Source organism: Ambystoma mexicanum, chromosome 10 (assembly GCF_040938575.1).
Source record: "Ambystoma mexicanum isolate Mex_15411 chromosome 10, UKY_AmexF1_1, whole genome shotgun sequence".
Classification (NCBI taxonomy): domain Eukaryota; kingdom Metazoa; phylum Chordata; class Amphibia; order Caudata; family Ambystomatidae; genus Ambystoma; species Ambystoma mexicanum.
This window is the reverse complement of record NC_090932.1, coordinates 1003734501-1003760940: the sequence shown is the minus strand read 5'-3', so window position 1 is coordinate 1003760940 and position 26440 is coordinate 1003734501. Positions and strand designations below refer to the sequence as shown.

General features: G+C 47.2%; 1 protein-coding gene and 1 long non-coding RNA gene across 4 annotated transcripts in view; both read right to left on the bottom strand.

Moving 5' to 3' along the window:
* CLCN2 (chloride voltage-gated channel 2) overlaps positions 1 to 26440 on the bottom strand; it is a 1173779-nt gene that overhangs the window by 703776 nt on the left and 443563 nt on the right. The gene's annotated exons all lie outside the window — the stretch shown is intronic.
* LOC138493268 (uncharacterized) lies at positions 16162 to 16956 on the bottom strand. Its single transcript, XR_011276342.1, has 4 exons — positions 16915 to 16956; positions 16699 to 16807; positions 16471 to 16566; positions 16162 to 16353 (listed from the first exon to the last, which is right to left on the bottom strand). It is a non-coding gene; the product is annotated as an uncharacterized lncRNA (long non-coding RNA).

Here is a 26440-nt window from a genome sequence, read left to right as displayed (position 1 = left end):
CTGGGGGTGTACTCTATGGACCGACCTATTAAGTGGTAATTTCCTGGCACATAAAAGGGATCCCAAGGGAAGACTCGGATCTGCTTGTTGTCCCCCACACTGCACCGCAAAGTGGTTGCATTACGTATTAGGTGGCCTTCCCCAGAACTTCAGAGTTCTTAAGCGCCCCTCAATGAGTGTTCCAAAGGGGACTTCATCAAACATGGCAACTCCAGCTTTTCCAGAGTCAACCACAGCTTCTGTGCTCTGGGTCCTTTTATTTTGTCGAGTCTCTGCAAGTTTCCAACCTGGCCAATGGGACCCCGTATTGAAGTGTGGTAGTCTATCTTTAGAGTCTGCTCAGTCTCTGCATCTTGAAAGTGACCGCGTCTCCACAGCAGTCAAGCTAGGAACGGTTCCCATTGTCACAGATGGTGCAAGTACTCAGAATCATCCTCTTCCTACTCTCTTTAGGGGCCAGCACCGCTGGCCTCATGCAAAGTTGGGGAACCAGACTTGAGAAGGGATGACTGCCCATACTACAGCTTGCACTGTTAGGGGCTATGCCCCATGGTACAGGGAGGGGGCATGGATTTTGAGGAAGGACCGTGCAGAAAACAGTCTTGACTGCCTCCAAGTAGCCCATGGCTGGGGCTCAAAGGCCCTAGAAGGGCAGCTTTCCTGACATGCAGGGTCCCTCTCCAGGCCTTGGGATGTGCTCAAGACTCTGCTACACCCAGGGACAAAGGAGGACCCATGGTGGGCACCGGGGTCGGACAGGTTAAACTAACACAGCCTAGTCTTGCTCAGCATTGCAGGTTACAGTGTCCACAAAGATCTGGTCAGGTTTTATTGAATTGTTCTGCTGACACAAGAACTTGTTTGCCGCAATATTACACAGTTGTACAGCTCGGCTCGCTCAATGTAACAGGGCCCTGAAGCTCATACATGGTCGGGTCTGGCTTAGTACTTCAGGGCTGCAGAATGCACACATGACCTAGCTAGGTTCAGCGCTGAAGGCCTTCACACCCCAATATTTCAAGCCTGGTGTGAGGTAGAGGTCCATGCTACCTTTCTGATGTAATGGCCCCATGTCTGTTTGCTGGTTTACGGATGTGTCCCTGATCAGACCTGTCCCATGGATTTGTCAGAGACACCCTGATGGGATCACAAGTTCCTCCGAGTCAAGACACCCCATATAGTCTATTTCCCCAAAGGAAGACTCCTTGCACAGGAGACTCCGAGAGCCTACTCTCAGCTACAGAGCAGTCCCAGCCAGCGTACCCCAGAGGGGCGTCCAACGGTAAAGCCCATGCAAAAGGGAGTCCAGCCGCCAGGCAGGCATTCTTCCAATCTGCGAGAGAGCAGAATACAGATGTGACCATGTGTGCCAGCCTCAGCATTTTAGGATCGCAGAATCGAAGACCAGTTTACAAGTGGATGTCTGCGATTCCAAGCTGGATCCACAGCTGAGATGCTGCCTGTGATGAAGCCATGAAGTTAGAACGCAGCAGTAGTCACAGGCCAGGCGGGTGCACAAAAACGTCAACCCTCAATAAAAGGCTCAGCACCTTTATTTATGCGCTGGATGGGGCCTGAAGAACGCCTAACAAGACCAGTATGGAGAGATCTATAACACAGGTGGGGTACACCAATGCACAGTTTTCAGACAAACACAAAGTTAGTGAGAGAAGTAACACAACCGTATCTAAGTGGGTGGCGGGCGGGGGAGTTTCAGAGCCCATATTCTAAAGCAGTTTGTGGTCAGGGTTGCATGTCCGTGATCAAGTCACACAACGTCATTCACAGTTCTGGTGTACTTGAGTGAAAGTTACTCCCAGTTTGAGTTGTTCACGCAAAGTCACAATTCTCTGATGTACTGGATAGTGGCTGTCATTTGGGGAACGTGGACTCTCATAGGTTGCGGTCGATGTGCCCTGGTGGTTTGGCACAGGTAAGCATTGGTTCCCCTTGGCTGTGGTCGCTTAGTAATGGCAAATGGTGGCCCCTCAGGGCTGTGGTCGATTAGGAGTGCATCGCAGGCTGTGGCTTCCGGCAAGCACTCCTAGCTTTCCTTTTCAGTAAACTCTCTTCGATCTTGTTCTCGTTGAGCAGTGCTGGTTAAGATTCTCAACAAACCCACCTGGCCCGGATTTTCTGAGTGCCCAAGTGTTAGGTTTTCTTGTTAGGCTTGCCGGTCCCACCAGAGTCCAGACTTTGGCTTCCAGCTTGCCTTTCTCTTCCTCACACTCCCTCTGCCTCCACCCCTACCCCTCCTCCAATGCAGACCTCTCCCCTGCACTTCTTCCTCCCTCCTTATGCTCCACGACCCTTCCCTCCTCCTGCACCAATCTCTTTCATGCACATGTTCCTTCCTCCTCTTGCATTTTTCTCTTCTCCAGCACCCATCTTGCCCTTGAAGTCTTTCTTTCCCTGTCCCTTTTACTAGTACGGAGTTCATACAGGCTCTTACATAGTCTTCAGAGCAGCCGCATGACCCCCTGAGGTTCTGGCCCGGCCATGTGGGCCCCTGCCGAGCTATGACATGTTTCAGGGTGGGTAGTTCAGCACTCTGGAAGCACTTACAAAAATCAGGCGGCCATCTTGGGTCCAACCCATGCCGCCTGGAAATGTGTTTGGTGAAGTGGCAAATCTCCACAGATTGCTGCCTTCCTCTAGGTAAGATGTTTTAAATGTAACTCTCATTTTACTCCTCTTTGGGTCTTTAAATTAGTTTTCCCAATTCACAACAATAAGACACAAGTGTTTTGCAAGGAAAGCCCTACCGCTGGAGTGGGTAGGCCCCACGGTACATTGCTCTGGCTAGGAACATTGGCAAGGAATGTACCTCTGTAGCTCAGGGGTAGCGTGCTCGCCTGGAAACAGAGGGACACGGAACACCAGAGGTTCGATCCCCGGGTCCCCACTTAGAAACCTCTGGGTATTTAACGCGTTATAAATAACCTATCATATCATATCACGTGCTTCTGAAATGTGAGGCTGAGCTGTGTCTGTCCCCTTACACACTCCCTTGTGTAAAGGGTTCCCAGGTATGGCTGGTTTACTCTGGTCCCTTTTCATGTTCCCTCTTTTTATGCAGTAAAGGAACTTTCGAATCAACTGCTGGGTTTCAATTTGAGGGACTGGGGCATTGTGGGAGGCGTTGACCAGCAATCCTCCATGTTCATTGGGATGCGCAATGGAGTTTAAGTGTTTCCCAGAGAATGTCCAGCTTCTGGACCAGCTCTTTGGGGGTCCGCGACCCCCGCTGCCCCAAAACTGCAATGGAGATTTCCTTCATGTAATGGTGTGGATGTTTATATGCTCTGGAAGCGTGAGGCGGGGCGGCACTCAGGTCTGAGGGCTGTATGAGCCGACTCTGGGGTATCCGCTGTATTCTTTATGTGTTGTGCCACTTCTTCCCTGGCCCCTAGTGTCCCCTGGTCCCCCCCCCCCCCAATGGATTGGTCCAATATGATTCTATCACACAACCCAAAATCATTGGGTGGGTGATTGCGGTCTGCCGCCCCAACTCCCCATTACTGTGAAGGTCTTGGCTCCATTTTGATTTGGAAGATGACATGGACCTTGAGAGTGGACGTGAGGAGAAGCCAGTGGGAGCTGGTGTATAATGGGTGGACTGCTACCCGACCCCTTGCCTTTAGCACTAACTCCATGTGCATTATGGAGTGTGTGTCTTTCACTTTCTCTGCAAGGTGTGCAAACAGCAGTGCACATTGCCTGTGTTTGGGAAGGAATCTAAAGTTGTTTCGATTCTTTGCAATTGCAAAGACTGCGGCCCAATGTCAGGGTGCACAGTGGGGCGCTGCATGCACAGATCTGAGCAGAGCATCAGGAAGACTGGGGTGGCAGTCACAGCCGTGGCACAGCCCTTACTGCATTGAATAAGGCCACTGCCGCATTGGGCATAATGAAGGCCTTCACACCGCCGTCGCCTCGCTCGTCTCAGACCGGGGGTAGGGTCAGAATAGTGAACCCCAAAGAGCAGCGAAAGGGGGCACCATGTCGACCACCGATTCCTGCTCTCACCTGCTGCCAAGACGAGAGAGGACGGGGATGGATCGAGATTACACCAGGAGTAAAAAGTAAATGTAATAACATGTGTTTGCACTGGTAAAGTGTGCCTATGTGTGAGAGAGTTTGAATGCGTGTGCACGTGTGTCTGTTAAAGTGTGTGTGCGTCCGTGTGTGGGTTTGGCAGGTGGAGGGGTACTGGGTGGGAGGGGAGGTCGTTCTAGACAATAATGTTGGATTAACATCATTGTCTGCATGAAAAATGATGTTTACAGTAGTGCTGCCACCTGCTGGCAAAGTGACGATATAGCCCCGTGTTCGTAGAATTAAGCAATCATTTCAAATTCCCCTTGAGGTTGCAGCATTTTGGTAAGAACAGCTCTACAATGTCACAGATTCTGTAAGAAACAGACCGTCAAGTTCATGACATGATGCAGAGACAGCCTAAGTACTTTATTGCGTTTTGACAATTTCAGATAGGTCTGGGCTCACGCAAAAACATACGGTTGTTAATGTTATGGTCCGCGGCTTCTAAAGAGTACATGGTGAACGCTATTATCTTGCACTTGCTTCTTGTTCCGGGGGAAGCGGACTTTTAAGGGATACCCCGTTTCCATCAATGTTATCAACACGGTTTACCCATTGCAGAACCTTAGCAAGAGTCAATTCGGATGCCTCGTTGCCAGCAATAAATGAACTCTCTGCCCCAACAAAACCTTAATGGTGAAATCCTTTTGACAGCACTTCGTCTGCACAGCTATTGTGTAACACGATACATCTCAGGTGTTCATTTTAACCAATTCAATTTCACCTGTTTTATCGGCCTCAGAAGGATGAACGCCCTTGTCAGGCCACTAAGAAATTAAAATTGGTCCCGTGCAGGTTACACATATGCTTCCCCAGCAGGTGCACTAGCCCACTAGACTATCGTGCTATCTATGTGTGTGAAACACTCTTGAAAGGCCAGGACACAGAATCATGCCTTTCCTTAAAGACGTTTCCCCAATGGAATAATGTCTGGATAGCATGCAGGACCTCTGCCTGGGGAGCGCAGGCTACGTCTCTCTGGTGCAAAGGGTTAAAAGGCTGCACTACACGAACTCCTTTCACCTAACACTCCTATCATCTTGCACCACCTGGACACAAGAATATAATATTTGCCCAACAACACAAAGCACTACTTGCTGATAGCATGAACACTGCACACATCCACCCTAGTACTATCGCATCATGGTCTATTTAAAAGGCAACCCAAACAATAGATTTGAGCAATTTTGTAAAAAGTTTGAGGTCGGAGGAGCATTGCATTCCTGCCTTGTTTAACTATGTCCTTTAGTGAATATTTATATGTTTTGGGATGTCTTGAATTAAGGGTGCATTACCTCACTTTGACTTTGCAGGGAATTCTCCCTAACCACTGCCATGTTCCAGGTCAAACTTGTGTCAAGCAGTATTGCATTACAAAAGCAAAAAGCATTGGCAAAGCGACAGTTTGGGCTTTTAGCTAGGCATGGAATAGGCATCTGTTAGACACTTCCATACAACCTCGTCATAAAATGGCAACAGCTGGAAAATGGTAGGATAACTTGGGCATAGGATTGCACTGCCTGGCAAATGCCTATGTACCAATACAGAAGCCAAAACCGTTGGTTTGCCAATGCTCATTTTCAACAGGGCTTCAGTTCAAGGAGCAGATATAAAGCAAGTGGCTGAAGGCACACTTGGTAAATGCATTTTTATTACACAGTAGATTTACAGCTCCAATTATGCCACTGGCACCCTAATAGACTATTTAGCAATCATATTGGCAGAGCAAAGTTTTATGTTACTGCTTGATAGAGCGTGCCCCAAGAGATCCCAAGAGGCTGAGTTTTGGCAGAGGGTTGGGGGGAGGTAGTTGATGGTAATGGCAACACGGACTATCGTGGCCATGGGCTGTCAGTGGGTGGATGTGACTAATTGGATTCTGCTCTGCAGGAGTGCAAGGATGAGTAGGGACTAAAGAAATGCCCACTCAGCCCTCGCACTCCTATAAACCAAGACCCAATGCAATCAAAGGTTAAACAAGCGATATACCTCCTTCGCCTTTGTGGTAATGCGGGTCGACGGAAGCCTATGCTCTTATGACGGATGTGAATGTGATCCAGTAGTGACCCAAACAACACAGTAATACAGTCCAAAATAAAGGGAATGTCCAATCAAGGTACTACACATATATACTGTAATCAGACACACCATCTGCAATTGAACTATCTATAAAACACTGTGCAAAGCCCACCTTTCTCGACACAGAAGAATGTAGCACTGTGTATGAGTACAGAGGAGATAGGAACATTATTAACCACAAAAAGGATATATCTGTGGGTGAACAAATGTACAAAAGTGACCCAACCAGTTACGCAGGCCCAAATGGACCAACGGGGCACTAATTGGTCAACAGCACCTACTTTCGAGTCTTTGGCTGGTCAACGGTGTTGAATTCAGCTTCGAGCTCAGTTCAGGCACGATGGATTGTGTGGGTGCAACCAGCAAGCGAGCATCAAGCAGGTTCACATGTGGTAGCTCAGTGTAGCTCGAAGGGGGCTTTTGGTAATGCGGGTCAGTGCCTACACCAGGATCTCTTTAAGGTGGAATTGGCTTGTAACTGCCGTTAAGGGATGATGGGTGTTGCTCCAGCGGTTCGAGTCAGCGGTAAATAGCCAAATAAAACCCACAAGCTGTTTGTCACCCCTCACATGTCAGCTCCCTCCTAGTTGGCCTTCAATGCAATAGTTATGGTGGTTTAAGCACCACCCAATAACCAAAACTAAAAATGAGATGTGTTTTAAAGCTTGTAAATATTCATAATTATTGCTACTTTAATTGAAGAAATGAACAGTTTATTTTATTCACGTTCTCAACCACTTGCCACTTATTTTTTAACCAAGTTCGAGGACTCCTTAAAATACCACAGCGGGGGACCTAGCAGCATGTGTTGCTGCACTGTACCTAATAAATAACAGATTTCTGGCTTGCATAGTTACCCAGCCAAGACTTTTTCAATAAATATACAGAAAGGGTTGTGTAAAGGAACAGTGACAGTGGGCCATGGATTCCAGTGGCTCTGATATTTATAAAGGCTTCTGTTATAGAAGGACATTAGCTGCACTGCGAGGACTGTTGAATAATCTTCGTATTATTTATAACTGGATAACCCAGGAGCCACACTTGAAACCAAAAAAAAAAAAGTGTCACCGACTCCTTGCTTCTGCCTTTTCAATTGTTCTAATTAGCAGCAGTCACCCGAAGAAAGTTTCACTACCACCTCACTTTTTGGAGATGGCCAAGCAATGTTTGCTGTTGTAGGGACCTTTTGTGATGCACTGGCATTGCTGACTGTTTTTTTGTAAAGCCAGCCATTTGACAGGGAAGAGAACAGAAGGGACACTTATTTAGGGAATTAAGTTATGTTTTGAAAAGCAGTGGATTTACACTTTAAATAAATGGAATACCTTACCAAGCCCATTTTTACAAGACTGGCTTTCAATCAGCACAGCAAGCACGACAATGTATTACATCAGGTTACTAGCGTCCATTGAGTACAGTAGGAACATGTGTTTTTACAATGCCACAGAGGGCATATCAAGCAGGAAAATGGGCTTTTTACAGTGGGGCTACTAGAATATATATGGCACAGCCAGTTGAAATTATGTTTAACAGTGCAGTGTTGGCAGATAATGTCGGGCACTGGTGGAATAGAAGAGGTACATCTCTGGCATATTGTGTAGTTAGTGCTCACAAAACAGCTTTTGGCACAGACACCACGAACAAATGTTTTTTCATGGTGGAAATCGTGACATCTATTGAGCACCAGCAGCATGAGAAAGTGTTTTACTGGGGCAATGATGACATATTCTGGAAGCCAGATTCCAGCTAGCTTGTGCACTCCGCCTTATATTGTACTATGATTATGACTAACGTTTACTTGATGACTTGTTACATTGTCGCTACCAATGTTTTGCTCTATGAACTGTACAGCGCTCAGTTGCTCCAGAGCTACGGTGGTGCTATAAACATAAAACAATAAATCACAATAATATTATATGGTTGTGCACTGGCAGTATGGAAATGTGTTTAACAGGACAAAGTGGACATATATATTTGAGACTGGTCTCGATTTTTTTCTTTGGGCACAGACGCCAAATGTGCTGCAAATCCTGCTGTGCACTTATGGTAACCTGGCATGTGTAGGAGCTTTTCGTATGCTCGACCACAGATCAGATGGCAAAATCTATGGATTTATTTACCCAACATTTCTGAAATATGTGCTGTAAAAGCGCCAATGCCAAATTTTAGCAAACAATTCTGGACAAGAATGCCCTCAAATCCCTTAAATGGTCTGGGCTTGGTTGCAGTGCCCGCTCTGGTAAGTTTGTAGAACACAGTTACAGTCCACTGCCACGGGAAGAAACTCTGCCTAGTGATAAAGCTCAACCTCCTTCTTGTGAGATTCCAAGTTGCCACGGTGAGACCAGCTCACGCCAGTGCTTTCAGCAGGACGAGAATGTGTGCAAGAAGCAAATCATGTGCCTTGCACAAGTCTTGCTTATCCGGTCTTTTCTTACCACTCTGATCCGGGGTGAGTGAGAGAGGACACAGGGCTGGAGCCCTAGTCTCCCATAAAACACAACCGTGTGTGAAACCTGTTGCCACCTGCAGGGTGCTTGCCCGCTTCTTTATTTATTTATTTAATTTGCATTTTTAAAGCGTTTACACAGCCCGGGGGCATTAAGGCGCTTTTACAGAAACAGGTCTTAATTGCGTATTTATAACGCGCTTAATACCCAGAGGTTTCTAAGCACGGACCCGGGGATCGAACCTGTGTTGCTTCGTGTCGTCATATTTCCAAGGTGAGCACCCAATGCAGCTGCAATCACCTCTACTGGACCGCTGCATGACCACTTTGACCCCTTTTCTCGCCTTTCCCAGGGTCTTCTGGTAGTGGTAATTTCAACAATCGGGTAATCAACCAGAGTTTCTTGAGTGAGCACCCACGTGATGCCGAACTCCTCTGTTGCTGATTTTCCCCCTTTTTAGTATTAATAGTTCTTTATGCTTTCACAGTTCAATTAGCCATTTGCTACTTTTCGTTCAACACAGTTCAGTTTCTTATGGGCTATCCCCTCGACTCACCGTCTGTGATGAACAGCTTGGCTTTCCTTCTCTTTGGAGTCAAGGTTGGTACCACAGAGACAAACAGCTCTATCTTGCTCGGTTATCAGCAGAGGGGTGTCTCATGTACTGTTGACATCTGCTGCAACATACACTGGCTGGTGTTTGCTGTCTTACATTTCCTTCCGCTGAAGTTACACAGGTGTTGGTTGGAAAGGGCAAGGTCGCTTCTCTCCTTGTCACCCTCTCGGTTCGTGCTGTCTTTCTCGTCCTCTTGAACTGCCGTGCTGAATTACCTCTCTCGTTGTGCGGTCTGCCTTACTTGTATTGTGCTCTTGTGGAAAGGGACGTCAGGTGTGTGCAGTTTTGGTCAATTGCCTGTCTTTGCCTGACCCTTGTGTTGGGGGACATGTCAGGTAAATGGCTCGGGTGTAAGTCCATCGTACTTCGTGATATGTGAAATGGTTTGTCTCTGAAAACGGGACAGGGGGTAGAGTGTTTGAATATCCTACGTGGTAGGTTGGGGAAAAGGTGTAATAAGAAGGGGGATACCGCATCTCACCCGTTGGTGTCCCACTTCCACTTGCCAAGGACCCCCCATTCAGGTGATCCTCCCCCACTGGTCCACGCCCAGGAACTGGATACAATAGCGATGGCTGTGTCCTGGCCACCTGTATGACAGACCCCCGGAGATTAGTCAGGGAGACATTGTGATGCTGGAAATGCATTGGAGGGACAGGGCCTCCGTGTCCTTGTCCTGTAGTCCTTTTTCATTTGTTTTATGTATTGTTTTCTGCCCAGGTGTCCATGTGGGACTTCTGCCAGTGCATCTCTTCCTCTTTTTAGTTTGGTGTACAGACCCATGGGATACCGTTATGGCACCCATGGGTGGGGGTACAACCCTGTGCCCCTAGTGTATGTTTTTGGGCACCTGTGGGTGGCCCACAGAGCAGGGTATGGGTTGGTGGCAGCTCCATGCTGATTTTGTCAGGTGCTCTGAGTATCCTCCATTTTGGGATGCCCAAGCCCTGCCATTGGAATCAGTTGATTCCTGATAGGAAACAAGATGGCCCCTGTGGCCTCTTACCTTCTATTGCCTGTTGCCTTGTTTTCCCAAAGTCCTGGGAAGCCCTGACTCTGTCCCCTCCCCTTGACTTACTTTTGGGTGGAAGTTCCATATATGGTGTTGTTGTGAAGTCCAGGCCAGACTAGTTGGAGCCTTCCCAGTGACTGTATGTTGTGGGTATACCCTGTGGGTGGGACCTGGGTGAATGGAGTGTGTGACCAATATGCACTTCTTGTTGTGGATGTCTGGTTTCTGGTGTTTGACACAATGGTTGAGACAGCCCTGCCCGAAACTGGTATGAATGCAGTTTGTAGTGTTGAATGGCTGGGTACTTGTCCCAATACACATTACTTGTTGTGAGCGTCTGAGAGGGAGGATAATGGCCTGAATGCACTGTATGCCTGATTGACTGACAGACTGCTGAATGCCCTTCTGAGCGAATGGTCTCCTGAGTGTGACCCCACAGAATGAATGAGAGATCAACTAATATATCTGGGGGAATCTCACTGCTAGAAATCGTTCAGAAGCTGAAGTTGAAACTGACGCTTAATCTCGAAGCCGAGCCTAAAGAACAAGGTTGACTGCTGTCTCCCTTCGCCAAAATACGAAAGCTGAAAGCCGTTGAGACTGATCCAAGAGAGGACCTGGTTAGGCGCCCTCTTCCCATGCTCCGAGAGACCATCGAGCACAGCTAACCTTCACCGTAGCTCCCTGGAAGTCAGACCCTCGACAGGCTGCCGACCGGAGATGGGGACCGCCAAGGAAAATGAAGATAAGCAATGGACATTCCGTCTACCAACGTCGACCAGGGTTCGCAGGTTTGCATAACTGCTGGAGGCCCGCCAAAGCCATGTTGCCCAGAAGCGGGGACCGCTTGACGCCGTGCCACCGACGACCGGAGCCACACGCTCTTCTGCCTAAGATTTTTGATTCACGGACGTGCTCATCCGCACCGCCACCTGCCTTATCCTGCCGGAGAAGGCCAGGCCGTCGACGCGTCGAGGAGCATTCCCCGGTGGGTTTCCTGCCACCCAAAGACCGTAGAGACGCTGGATGACTCAACGCCCTTGTTGGGCCACAGTTCTTCATAAACTCTTTGCGGTCCTGAACTATTGACATTGAGGTGCCCCACATGCCTATTCCTTGGAGGACGTCTTCGAATCATCGTCGATGAGCACCACTGGGACCGAAGCTGCCGCCTCAGCGCCGAGATCACTTTCTTCGAGGGATCTCGACGATCTGTGGCTCCTGCTTTAAAGGGAGCCTCTCAAGAAGGATCCATCAACGACTCATTGTCGAACTCTGCTATTCCAGGTACATTGGGGTGGTAGAGACATTATAGAAGGAAATAGACTTAGAGAACAATATATGGACTGGGCTTGTGGTATATCTTTATTTTACAGGTTGCCCAAGTGGGGGGATCTCCACACAGAACTGTGTCTAGTGGTAGGGGTCAGTATTCTGCCAATTGTTCTAACCAACTGCTTTCATCCTATGTCTATTGTTGGTTACCTTTATCAAGTGATTTGTGTGACTTTTAACCAGAGTACAGTTGATGCACTTTAATTAAATCTGATAATAATTGTGGTACCACTTAGAACTGTATGTATTTGCCATTGTAGATTTACTGAGCACAAAGTGAGATATGTGATTGTGTATATAACCTTGAACATTCATTATATAAAGACTGTGTTTTAACTAATACAGTGTGTGGACATTCCTTTGTGGGGTTTGGGGACTACACTGTACTTAAGAACCAGCCTGCATCACCTCCTGAGAAGTTAGGCCTTGATTGCTCAACCAGCACTACCCTATTGAGAATCTTGACTGGGGTCCTCTGTGCCTCTCCTCTGCCATATGGAGAGCAGGAGTACAGACACCCCCTCCAGACTTTACAGACGCCTTCAGGTTTCTCACACCTCCGAAAATCTGATTTTTAAAAGGTTATTTTTGAAATCCCTCTCAACACCCTGAATGAAAAGTATTTGAGGGTGAGTAAACATACCTGTTTTGATGCCCCTGTCTCCATAGGTTTCAATGAGTCTAAAGCCCAAGCTCTGTCTCTCATTTGCCTAGCCCTGAATTCTGGTGCGCTGGTATGGTATCCTCCCCTGGGTGTCCCCTAAGGTATTTGGATTGGAGAGGGTCTTTTAAAGACTTTGCTCATGTTTTTACTGAACTTTGAAACACTACTTGGTCACCCAAGCCAACACTTGTGAAACCTCTGAAAAAATGTGCAGCCTCCTGAAAATACCTTTATTTGGACCTATTGAAGTGAAGGAGGAGGAACTGGGCCAGAGAAATCCCCTGCACTCAGACACGGAAGAGTCCAGAAACTTGACACATCTTTCAGTTTATTAAATGCTTTTGCAACAGGGATTGAGAAGCAGGCATCACATGATTTCCAAAGCTCTCACAATAACAGGCCTGTCATGGGGGTTTTAAGCCCCAGGGACATCACAAACAAAAGATACATTCTAAATCTTCAGATGAGATCGGATTGGTGAACAGTATAGAAAGACATACATTCTATAGGGAATAGACGATCTAATTGGTCCAGCCATATTGGGGAACTCCGCCTGAGACCAGCTACAAGATGTTGCAACAAGTATGCAAGGCTGGCACATATCTATTGGCTTTTGCAACAAAGTTTGAACTAGCGTGGACAGTGGGAAAGGATTGGCTATGGAAGGTCTTCTCAGCCTGGGAAAGCAACCAGCACTTGAGCACAATGGGGGGTGGGAAGGAGGACTCCAGAGTGTCGCCAATTCCCAATAAGGTTACCACTCCCCGACTCCTCTGGCCGTGAGCAAGGACATTCTAGCTTTCAATTCCATGCTTTATTACTTTTGTATCTTCGGTCATCAGTTTGGTGGGAACAACGGACTCTGCCTGTCTCAGAAAATGGGCTTTGTTTCTCCAAGTTCAGATCACGTGTGTAGGGACCATAAACCTGAGTTTCTCTGCTTGCATTTATGAGGATTTTCAGCTTCTTGCCCGTGCAGGTGTCCTATCTTTTCTGTCGACTTAAAACTTTCTCTCCTTTGGTGTCCTTGGCAAGGCTGTGCACAATAGCTGCACTGCCAGCCCGGACGAAGTTTCTCAGGGAAATCAGTGCGTCAGGCCTCTCCCTCCGTTCTTGATCCTCTCCAGTGTCTTACATTCATTTCAATGAAGCTGGGACTTACATCTTTATTTACATGGCTGCTCATATTAGTTGTGTTTAAGCATCAGGAAGCAGTTCATGTGTATTCTTGTGCATCTTGCTGTGTCTGCGTGGCAAAAGGCATATGTGTGTCAGTCCTTAACTGTGTGACTCATAAGCATATTCTTCATTTCTAAGGAAAATGCGGCCTAAGAGTTTGTGTAACTTTGTGAGGAATGCGTGTGCTTCATGTCTAACGCATCTGCGTATGTTTGTGTGTGTACATCCATGTTGCCTCTTCATGATTACTTTAGTGATGCAATCCGGTTATAGTTTGTGGGACTGCTTCAGTGAGTGGCGTCTGCCATCTTGTTGGTATGCTGGGGTGCGGTGTTTGATGCCTCCACTACACTGTGACTTTATGGGCACAAGGCCCCTTCTTTTCTAGCTAGGGAACAACTGTTTGGGGTTAGAACCTTAGCGCTACATTTTTGTATGGCGTTTGCCAACTTCTTTCTTTTCAACCTACCAGTTCTCTGTCTTGTTTACTCGCCTGATTCGATTTCTTTATTCATTTCCTTCACTACACTACACTGAAAAGTATTATGTTTAAAAGTGATGCGTTAGTGCTCTTAGCAGAGCACACCAAGGTAAATGTTTTAGTGTGTTGCTTGTGGTTTTTCATTGCTAATGGTCGGACTAAGGCACAAATAACTGTTTTTATACATTCTGCCTAAATTGTATTGAGATCGTTCTGCATGCTTAAATGAACCCTTCCCAACTCTCGTGTCCATCTACGCTGAAACCTTATGTTTCAGTCACACTACCCAGATGGAGTATGGCTAGACATTAGTGTTTGTCCATGTCAATCAGAAAAGGGTGGCCTGTCAGATTCTGTCTACAGGGCTGATTCTGAAAATCCATTTTAGCACTATACAATGCACAGTCAAGGAGAGGAGGGGCTAAATCCCTGCCCCCTTATCCCTGCTCCTCACCCCGCCTCTGGGATAGGACTGGCTCTTTTATAAACCCTGGTAGGCAGCCTAAACCCAGGCCGAGAGCCTCCCCCACTCACTAAAATCTGCTCAAACACATGGTCTGTTTAGTGTATTCTTCTGGGGCAGGGGGTGTTTGGGACCAACTACCTATTCAACTACCATCCCACCTCCATGTGAAACCTGACTGCTCTGCCACAATAACCAATAAAGACGTTTGATCGATTTCTTGGTTGGAACCATGTGCACCTGTGTAGGATAGGTTGTTTCACACCCCTCAGTGGTCTGTGAAACAAGCTCCTCAAGAGCCATTTATGGCAACACAGTGCCGTTTCCCAGTGCTGGGGGTTGAATCAGTCTGAAACAGTTTCGGACTGGCCTAGGCCAGTCTGAGTCTTCATTTGGCCATGCATGCAAATCCTCACCGATTGCTTGGGGGAGCCATAATGTTTGAATGTAGCTTGATGTATGATAGTAGATGGGGAGAGGGGCTCGGGGGTTTGGGGGAATCACCCTAGCCTCTGATGTGGAGATAGAAGAACCACTACCCACTGTGGGAGGTCGAAGATAGGACGCAGACAACTGGACATTGTTCACATTGATGTGGAGATGGAAGAACCACTACCCACTGTGGGAGCTCGAAGATAGGACGCAGACAACTGGACATTGTTCACCTTTCTTATCATTACGGTAACAATAATAATCTAGGTGTATTTTAGAGTGTAGCCAATGTATTGAATCTAGCTGAATTTAGAGTGTAGCCCAGGCATTATATTAGGTGCATTTATACAGCCAATGTGTAGAATTCTGCCATGGTTTGAATTCACCCACTTCTAAACTCAGCTGCATGTAAGCAACTAAGAAGCCATCCTGGACATACAGGTACGTATCTCACTCTATGCTTATGGAAACTAGCTGAAGGCACGGCCACCCGCCCGCACACAACTGCTATCACACACTACTCTAAGACACTTTGTAAAACACCTCTGCCATAGGAATGCAGCTATCCCCCCATGATAAAAATTCAGTCTAGCTGCACAGATAATAACTCTCTGCTCTTGCATACTCTCCAGACTACCTCTCAGCGCCCATGCACATGCCAGCTCGACAGGGGTGACTGACAGGGACTTGGCCACCCTTATCTAACGGCGTACTGGCTAAAATGCACATACACATTCTAAGCTCCTCCAACGAAATTCCCATAGCTGGATTTCGGTCCCCTGAGGGCCTTCAACCTACAGCACATTCAGAAAACACCAATGATGAAAGGCGCGATACAAATGACAATTGCATTACATTACATTACATGCAGCCTGGTTTGGCTCAGTATTTGTGTTGGGCTCACAGCCCTACTGGTCTGGGCTAATATTACAGGATTGTACAGCCTGCATGAAGCCTGCACCGGTCCAATGTTAAACTACCAACTACAAAATAATCCCCACTGTATAGAATTATTCCATAATAGGTTAAGGAGAAAGAAATGGTTCGTAATGGTAGCGTGTACCAACATGTATATCACACTGGGTAGCACCAAGACAGAAAAACTCTCAGCATGTATTTGAAAGAGTAGAAAAGGCCAAGGAAAACCTTGGAGTAAACAGACATTATATTCACAAGTGGTTTATACAGGTTAGGACAAAAAACAGTGCTAAAACATAAACGTTATACAATTCATGAGGAACATTTTTTAAAAGGTAGTGCAACTAAAGTCAAAGAGGTGATGATCTGATTCATCAGGAACATTTTTTGATATAGTTAGCTCTTCCAAAGTTGTGTATTGTAATTAAGAGGACTTGTATCTGTTTATTCATTATTCATTTCAGATAACAGAGATTTTTGCATCATGATCTGCCTGTGTGGGAGGACTTGTCACAATTAAGTTTGAGGACCCCAAAGATGTTGATGGGGTCCTGCTTCACGTTTCGGCGGGTAGCAGTGATTTTGCAGTGAAAAGCACCTTCCTCAGGGCAAGCGGAGACACCCTGGAGGGGAAGCAGACAACAGTAAAAAAGGGTTACCTGGTGTGAGAGGCGAAATGCAAGGTGCACCCTAATGAGTTACTTCTGCCTTTTAGTTAACAATTCTCCAGGCGTACTCACCCTATTTGTAGGTGTACAGGGGAGTTCCATATGTCACATCTCTAATATGTAGGGACGGCACACACGGAGTCCTACCTTCCACGTATGTTGTGAATTCTATGAAAGACAGAGAATGTCCGTTAGAACTGTCTTCCAGGGAGCTTGAGGGGAGTGTGAGTTTAAAGGCAGGTTAGAGCGTCTTGCTGACCCTGCAACAAAGTAGACACTATTTAATAAAAAGAGAAGTACCTTTGTTGGTTGTTGATCTGTACTGAGTAGTTGGGGTCTGGGCTGCAGCACAATAAATGGTGCGCGGCTTTAACAGTTCATGAGGCAGGGAACATCCCACTGGTTATTACTGAAAACCAAGAAGGAGCGTGGGGGGAAAACAAATAGGGATTTTCTGAGTCTGTGGTTCATAAACAGTCCATTGGCGTATGGGAGATCGGACGCTTGTAGGCTTACCTTCATTTCAAGTTGAACCGCCGTCTGGTAGCATTGGTTTCCCACTGAGTCTATGCAAATTGAACGCGATTGTTGACACAGTGGTAGTTATGACAACCAGATGGGCTGTTGTGATTGGGCACGTGTCAGAAGACAACGTAATGACGTTAAAAGGAGTCCTGATTTGTATATGCACGTGTCATGGGAACCACAGATATCATTGGATATTTTAGACTGTGTAAAGTGTGTTTGTGTTCGTCACACAGGAACATGAGTGAATCCTAGGAGTGATAAAGTATTATCATGTGCAGGGCTGCACAGGGTTCATGTGCAGATCCACAAGTGGTGTAAAATATAAAGCGGCTGACCAACGGTCGTTCCAGGCTTGCTGGCTAAACCACAGGGTCACAATGGATCAATCGGTATGGTGGTGGTATATATGTGCAATTGACGGAGCTAGCACTTGTATTCTTGATACTCACCCGATCTTTACTGTGTGGAGTCCAATCGCGGATGTCAATGATGCAACTGTGCAGATGCCATCCTGAGTGATCAAGTTACTGCTGCCAGTTTGATGATAGCAGTGTTAGGAGCATGAACGTGAAACACTGAGCCTAACCAGACCATTGTATAAGATCATTTATGTATAGCAGATGAAGGAATAAAATCATGGCAGTGGATGAAAGTCTTTGTTGAGGCCATGCACTGTTCTAATGTTACAGGCTCAATCATCTCATTGCTGTCTGGCATGAGTGTTACTGGGCTGTTTAGCCCAGGGGCCCCGACTTCAGGTTTTCCCAGGGGATGCCGGCACCCAAAAAAAGGTCAGATTTCTAGGATAGGGACTTTTACACAGATGGCCTTTCCTGGGCCCCAGAGCACCCGCATACGGGGCGCCCCTGGTTTAGCCCATATACAGGTGTTATAGCTCTGCACAGACCTGTCTAGTCTCTGGGATTATCCAGGAGCCTCTGGGTTTTTATGGTCTTCTCCGGAGAGGAGCATGGAGTCTCTGGGATTTACAGCCCTTCCAGTAACTCTGCCCACACCTCGATGCGATTGGTTACTGTAAGGAACCTCAGGGCTTCATCACATCTTCTCCCTCTCCCCATAGCTTTTGGATCCCGACCCTGGGGGTGGATATGCGGGGGGAGGATCACCTGGGTGGATGGAACTTGGAAAGTGGGGAGAGGATGTCTTTGGGTCAGACATGGCATCCCCCCTTTCCCTTGTCAAAATGAATCCTACCTTACCCCTGCCTTCGGAAGCTATTATCAGTCTTTGCCTCTTTCTTACACACAAAATGTCCCACAGCCATTTCACTTTAAGACCGAGACCAGGAGGCGGCAACTGGGAGTTATGCACACTTCCATTCATTCACACCACTTTGGTACTGAGACAATGAAGAGGGCTGTGGGGGAGTACCATTGTAATGGCCAGTCATGTCCAGCTCAGAGGCTTAACTGTGGTCAAGCAAATTAAGTGAAGGACTTGCAACTGCAAACAGTTAACAAGCCCAGGTATATAAAGTGAGACCGCCCAGCAGAGAACAGAAACCGGCCTGGAGAGAAGGACGCTGCTTGCAGAAGTAGAGCAGGCTGAAGCAGAACTGGCTGGAAAGACGCCATGCTGAGCAGGAGGGTGAAAGAGACGCTGTGGCCAGAGCTGGCCATGAGAGGGTCAAGAAGCCTTCAGTTGTCCGTGCTCTTTGTCCACAGCAGGAACTGTGGGACACTGAAGTCTCGTGCTCGCCACAGGCTGCTGGTAGCATCTGCTAAGTAAGCTACATGCAGTGAGAATCCAGGATGACGAGCGCTGCTCGCTGGAGCTCCCGTGATGCATAAGCGGAGCGAAAGGCAGCCAGAAAAGAGGAGCAGCAGCCTACCGGTGAGTGTAAGGAAGGGATCACTCATACCAGGTCGATCCAGGGGCTTGGGTGCAGGCATGCCTAAATGCTGAACAAACTGAAAACTCAGTTAGTTTGGAAGACCCAATTAAGGGTTTTTGAATGCTGAACAATGCTGCAAAGTGTAATACTAATTTTTGAAAGTGCAACAAGCAATTTTGAATACCAAACTAAAGGAAAGATATGATAAACATATTTGAATACGGCACAAGGCAAAAGCATGTAATGAGCACTTATGAATAATGTGAAAGCAAGGTGGTGGAAAAGAATGAACGCCACAGAGTGAGTTGTGTGAGATATACGTTGTGGCAAAGCCAAGAGACTGGCAAGGAGAATCAGAAATGAGTGTTGATTAATGACACAGGTTCAGAGAGAGAAATACTGTGTTGGCAAAAAGCCTGAAGAAATACAGAAGCATATAAAAGTGCCAAGGGTTATCGGTTGTGTGACCTGTAATGGGTGGACTGTGTGTGGGCTGACAACCGTGCCTATACCAAGTGACCGCTGCTTAAAAAGAGCCAAGGAAAGCAAAGAAGTATTTTATGACAGTTGCTGAAGTCAATGAGAAAGAGAAAAATCTATGCAAACTATTGAAAAGCCTGAATGATTAAGAAGTTTAAATGGAACTGTTTGGAAAGCCAGGAGATTTGAACTGATTGTAGTTTTGAAGCTGGAAGAGCTGACGTCTTGGGGAAGAGAACCTTGAGACTTTGTGAACTGTGTTGAACTCTTGGGGAAGGGAACCCCGAGGCCTTTATGGAACTGTTTTGAACTTGCGGAAGGGGAAGATGGAGGGGGCGGGCTTAGCCTCCCTTCCTCTATACATCGGCAGTATGCGCCATACTCACTGTCAGCGCAGCAGACGGCTGCAGCGGACACACAGCGCACCAAAGGCGTGCTTAAGGCAAGCCCGTTTGTGCCTGTCCGTTTCACGGCCGGGTGAGGTTCGACACATTTGTCATTCTAAGGCATACTTATCAGCTCGTGCCCCAACTGTGACCATATTCCCGCCGGGTTGGAGTAGCAGCTCCATGGAGCCAAAGACAGCTCCTCCTCAACCTCCATTGAGAGAGCTACCTAACCCCGATTGTTTTTCACTACTGCTGTTAAACACATGTTCGCTCCCTGCCCATGCAGATGAAATATGTTTTCTGCTTGTAGACCGCCGACCGGCCTTACTATGCCTGACACAGGCGTGGCTGCAGGCGAGTTCCACCCCCTCCCTTGTACAAGCTATTCCTCCTGGCTTTTGCATCATGCATGTAGATTGCCAGCCACCCCACCATGGTGGTGGGATTGCAGTTATTTTCAGGGCAGAATTCCTTATAATCCCATGTGGATGGAATGGGTGAAGTATGTCGATGGAACGGGCGAAGTATGTCAATGGAACGGGTGAACTGATGTACAATGGGTGAAATGGGTGGAACGGGTGAAATGGTGAATGAACGGGTGATGTGCTTGGAATCAGTGAAGTGGGCTGAACTAATGAAGTGCATGGAACGAGTGAAATGGGTGCAATTAGTTAAGTGAATGGAACGCATGAAGATGACAAATGTGGATGGATGATGCTTGGAGTAAGGATAACATGGGTAGAACGAATGAAATGACCAGTGTGAAGATGACGTATGTGTATGGATGATGCATGGAGAAAGGATAACGTGGGTAGAACGAATGAAAGGAGTAGTGCATAAAATGATGGAGTGCATAAAATGGTTGTAGGACATGGAACCGATGGGAATGAATGGAACGGATGAGTGCATGGAACGGATGAGTGGATGGAACGGATGGGAGTGCATGGTATAGATGCGAGTACATAGAACGGGTTGGAGTGCACAGAATGGCAAGACGTACATGGAATGGTTTGGAGGACATGGAACGTCTGAAAGAGCTTTGAAAGGAACAGTCTGAGTGCTTGAAACGGTCGTGATGCACGGAACAGTCAGAGTACATGGAACGGATGAAGTTCATAGAACTATTCGAGTGGGCGCGATCTCAAGCACCTACAGTAAACTGCCATATTCACATCTCCACGCTTACTCTTTTCTTTACACCACCACTCAAATAGAACACAGCGATACTATGACACCATTCGGTATAGCTGTTCTCATACCAACATCTGCCTCAAACCCCCCCATCACTCTAACTAAACACTGCTGGTTACACAACCCCCAGCCAGGCGTTCTCCTCAGGCCCAACACAGCCACAATCGGTCTGGATAAATCCTGCCAGAACGAACACATCCTATTGACCTCTCAACCACCACACCTACCGCTAAGAAGCAGCTATTTCACGAATGCCACACCAGCTGCAGACATATCCGGTGCTCACACGCACCTTTGACTCTCTACTGACTTGAACTTCGGTTCCCAAGGGCATTCAACCTACCAGCGCCTTCAGACCATACCAATGCTATATAAGGCGTTATATAAATGCAAAGTAACATAACATAACTTAACTGTCCCCACTAAATCCACATGGAGGCTCTTCTCTTTAGGTGTGTAATCTCAGCCACGATTACTTGCCACTTCCTGCTTATTTATCGCCCCCTCCTGGCTCTCAAAGTATTTTTCTTGAATGCTTCCCGGATCTACTAGCCAATCTCCAACCGCAGCATACCCTTCTGGTGGTTCTGGGAGACTTCAATTTGAAATGTAACTTATCCAGCCCCCAACCCTTAATTTGTTTGCTGACAGCCTGTCAGATCTCGACCTTTAACATGTGCAAAGCCCCGCACATAAATTAGGCAACATGCTGGATCTTATTATCGCTAAAGAATCGTTCCTGACTATTCAGTCAGTTGAACCTATACTCTGGTCGGACCACTTTTTGGTCTCCTGCATGCTGGAAGCTATGGGTAGACCACCTAAGATATAAGTGGGTAAAATTTGTCAGTGCTCATGGCGCGCCATAGATACTCAAAGCGTGGTTATTTCGATCTGTGCTAAGTGTAGTACAGCCACAGTGGCCTCGCTGTCCCTTCCCTCTCAGGCATTATTAGAGGCTGCAAATGTGGTCGCTTCTTTGCGACTGGTTCAGTCTCGTAGGCTGCCATCAGACCCATGGTTTACGGATCTCCTAAACCGCCCGGCTCAAATTGAGACAGGCTGAATGTAAATGGGGGAGAGCCTATGACCCTGCTAAAAAAAATACAATATAAACCTGCTCAGTAGCGTACTCTGCTGCCATTAAAGAGGCGAAAACACTATACCACACTACCAAAATTGAGTCCTCATTCTGTCAGCCTAGGGCTCTCTTCTCAGCAGTTAAGGCTCTCTCCTCTTCTGAGAAATTTACTCCTAATGTTACTCCCACCCAAGAGCTACGTGATGCCTTGTCGCAATATTTTATTATGAAGATCGAAATTATTTGACAAAACATCTCTATGACCTTCACTGCGGCCACACCCGCCACAAACAACTCCACTCACCCTGTGGCTTTTACCAGCACGAAGAGCCAGTATTGGCGGCTTTTCAAAAAATGTAATCCTGCTCCCCCACTGATGCCATCGCTTTACGGGTTATGAAGGAGATTTCTCCAGACCTCCTCTCTGAGATTACGGTGGCTATTAATGACTCATGTCAGTCTGAGTCAGTTCCGCAGGAACTGAAGGTGGCCATGGTGATCCCCCTTCTGAAGAAGCCATCCTTGCATCCCACCGGTCTATCTAATTTACGTCCCATCCCACTCCTCCCTCTCTTATCTAAACTTCTTGAGTCACTTGTGTCACCCTTGCTCTCTACATTTCTTGAATCCTCCCATCTTCTGGACCCTGCTCAGTCTGGTTTACGACCTGGCAGGGGCACTGAGTGTACTGGTCGCTGTCCAGGATGACATGGCCAGGCTCGTAGATGCAGGTGGAGTGGGGGCCCTGATCTTGTTAGATCTTTCAGCGGCATTTGACACGGTCGACCTCTCCATTCTGCTGTCCCGTCTCACCCAGTTGGGCATATCGGGGCAAGTACTTGCCTGGTTCACTTCATTCCTGGCGGATCGCACACAGACCCGCTCTATGCCCCCTTTTCTTTCTGCTCCTTGTCACCTCAGTTGTGGAGTGCCACAAGGCTCCTCCTTGTCTCCAATGTTATTTCATATCTATATTTGGGCCCTTTTATGTTTGATCTGCTTGTTCGGCATCAGATGCTACTCGTACGCCGACGATACTCAGATCCTGATCTGACTAGGTCTTGATCAGACTGAGGTGTCGTCGTGCCTGCGGGAGTGTCTGGCGGCCGTGGGAGAGTGGATGAAGTGCAATTGGCTCAAAGTGAACGGAGACAAAATTGAGGTGATGGTGGTGGGCTTCCCTCCTAACCCTACACTCTGGTTGTCCTCCTTTTGGCCCCCATCTTTGGGTCCTCTCCCTGTGCCGGTGGGCGAGGTGAAATTTCTGGGGGTAATCCTTTCTGCGTCGCTATCTATGGACAAGCAAGTCACTGTGTTATGTCAAGCTGGCCACTTTCAGCTAAAAATCCTAAAGAAAGTGCTTCCCATGATTCCCGCCCCACTGCGTCCTCCAGTGGTGGCAGCCATTGTGATATCTCAGCTAGACGACTGCAACTCCCTGTATCTGGCACAACCTAAGGGCCCGATTCAGCGGCTGCAGCGATTGCAAAGTCTGGCTGCGCGTGTGGCAACTGGCACACCCTATGGAGCGCATATTTCCCCTGCGCTTCGAGCCCTCCATTGGCTACCGGTGACCCAGAGGTTCAACTTTAAAGCACTGTGTATAGTTCACCGTGCCCTCCATGATCAAGGTGCAGAATACCTCAAAACTAAGTTTGCCCGTCACCATCCTAGCTGTAGCCTGCGCTCTGCCTCGGCTGATTGGCTGGTGGTACCGATCTCTAAACGGGTACGGGTTGAAGGTTGTGCATTTTCCGTAGCCGCTACAGTTCAATGGAACGACCTTGCGCTAGCTATTAAGAAAATATCTAATTACCTAGCCTTTAGAAAGCCCGTTAAAACATAATTATTCTAGGCTGAGTTGTGCTTGAGTTTTGGCTGCGGTCTCCTTTCCTTAGCGCCAAGATACCCTAGGGTGACCATGCGCTCTAGAAGTAAGATTAACATAACATAACATAGGCCAGGAGATGAAAGAAGCTCAGAACTTTATTTGGAACACTGGTTCGTGTATTGCTGACATCCCTACACATTGTATAAATATATGTAGTTGTGAGGGCAAGTATAGGTTTTGGACACAGACAGACTTTTGAGTTGAGCTTACTGACACAGAATATCCTTCGTTTTCTTTAGGTAGGGAAATCCCACCTTAGCATAGGGCACGTTAGGCCTTACTCCATCCTGACATCTAAGAAAAATAAACCATTTATTTAGAAAGTTGAATCTGCTGTCTGTGTCTTACTTCATGATGCCTTCACCCTACAACAGACCGACAGTGGCCAAAGTCAAGTATTTCGCGTAAATCTCGCTCAGATTGGCATCATTTGACATTCAAGGTTTTTTTTTCTTCTAGAAGTGTGGATGGTGCGGGTGGGCGGTGTCTCAAAGAAAAGGGGGCGGGGCATCCAATTATGTCATTCTTTGGGTTTTGCTTTTGAAAATGTAGGCAGGTCTGGCTCTGCATCAATGGTTCAGTGAAACTACTCGTGTGGCGATTAGGCACAGAAAAATGCAGGACATTATAGAAGAGTTGAACATCTCGGTCTGTGTTGCAGAAATGTACAGCCAGTGCCGGCCCCAGGTCTGCCAGCGCCCTGTGCTAGATTTGTGCACCCCTCCTCTGCCCCTGCCCATCGGGGGACCACATTTAAAAAGTAAAAAACCGGAACAGGGCAACTAACACAAAAGTAGAACTAACTCTGGGAAGTGGCTCTCAAGCCACTACACTTCAGTAGCGTTTGGAGGAGTTGGGGGTTTAAGTGTTACTTACTGTTCAAAGAAGCACATATCATTGATTTATCACAAACGAACACCATCTTAAGTTGTAAAATGCAGCATTTCTTCTGTGTGAGATTGTGCATTCCTACCTGCCAGCTATGAAGACCTACTACAAAAAAACGGGGCCACTGCAGTTTCCAGTGGGAACAATCTTGAAAAAGGGGGACAGAGCACCAAATACCGGGACCTCTGGTCACCCTACCCGCCCATCACAAATGCAGAACAGCAGGGGGCTTAGTTCTGTTATTTGGCTGCTACTACAAGCTTCAGCCGAACAAAAGAACTGAGCCCACTGCTGTTATTGTAAAGAGTGTTTAAGGGCGCCTTGCCTCCAGCTTAGCATCATGTAAACAGCACCTATTAAAGAATCAAGATTCACGCCGTGATTCTTTAATAGGCGCTGTTTTTTAAATGACACGGAGCTGGAGGCAATGCGCCCTCTATTTGCTGCGCCCTGAGGGGCGCCCTTGTGCGGCCGCACCGTGTGAGCGCACCTTCAGCTGGCACGGTGTGCAGCACACACATGACCTGCTCTGCGATTGTGATTCCGCATTACAGTTACACATCTTGCACTGGCACGCCCCAGTATTTCCGAATGCACGGCTCTCAGGCAATCATGTCAGGCTTGATATTGCTGGCCATGCAGTTCACCATTTGCAATCAGCCCCGGACCGGCTGACCATTTCAGAGCCGGCCGGCTCAGCTGTGAACTGGTCTCATCGGGCATACAGCTGACATCTTATGACCAGGGAGCACAAAGACATAAGTGTTTGTTTAAACACATTCCACAAACGATTACTCAAAAGAGCGTTTTTCTGGATGGCTTTGCTTGAATCAAACATGGAACAAGCTTGCCCTCTATTGGTATATAATAGAATAATTGTAGCAATAATCCCAGTATTCATTAGGACACCAGGAGATTGGAGAGAGATGGGAATGGGAATGGAAATTCCGGTTCGAAAACGTAACTTTGTGGGAGCATGAATGTTGGGTAGGGGCACATTACTTTTTGCAAAAATCTATTGTTCCCTTACTTTTGTCGCCCAACACTGTTCCGGGGCGCAGAGGAAGACTGGCAACTTTTGGCCTTGTGGGTAAGTACAATTGTCTGGCCCTTGGTGCAACGGACTAGGCCTGCAACCCAGAGGTCTCAACTTTTAGAACAATTGAACTCAATACCAGCCTCTTCCCCACCCATGCATCACAAGTTTATATAATAGATATTATTGACATGAGTTTCCTTAATGCAACATATCTTTCAGTAATGTATGTGGTTTCTTAGAGACCCAGGCCCCACAGAATCTCCCCAATTTATTAAACAAGGTGTCCATTTATAGACAACAAAGTGGTCGACCACAACTACTCGCCCCTTATCATTGCCTATGATCAGTTGCATATTGGTCGACCACAGGTGGTTGAATTATACAACTACCCAACCCTCTTCACTTAAAGGAATGGTTTGGTCAAATTTTTTTATTGCGCCTACGGGTCGGCCATGTGTTTTTAAGCCTAAGTCGCTCGATTTTAGAAAAATGTCCTATGGACTTTACCCGAGTTTTCGTCGCACGCGAAAACAGGCATCAGGGAGCCGCCATTTTGTGATAATCCTATAATTTCCCCCATCGTCCTGGCTGACCTGCTTTTGCGGCACTAAATCATATCCCCCGCCCGTGAGCCTGACATTATCAAAACATTCATATTCTCTGCCTCTCTCTGTGACGTTTCTGTGCTGCGTAGGCAAAC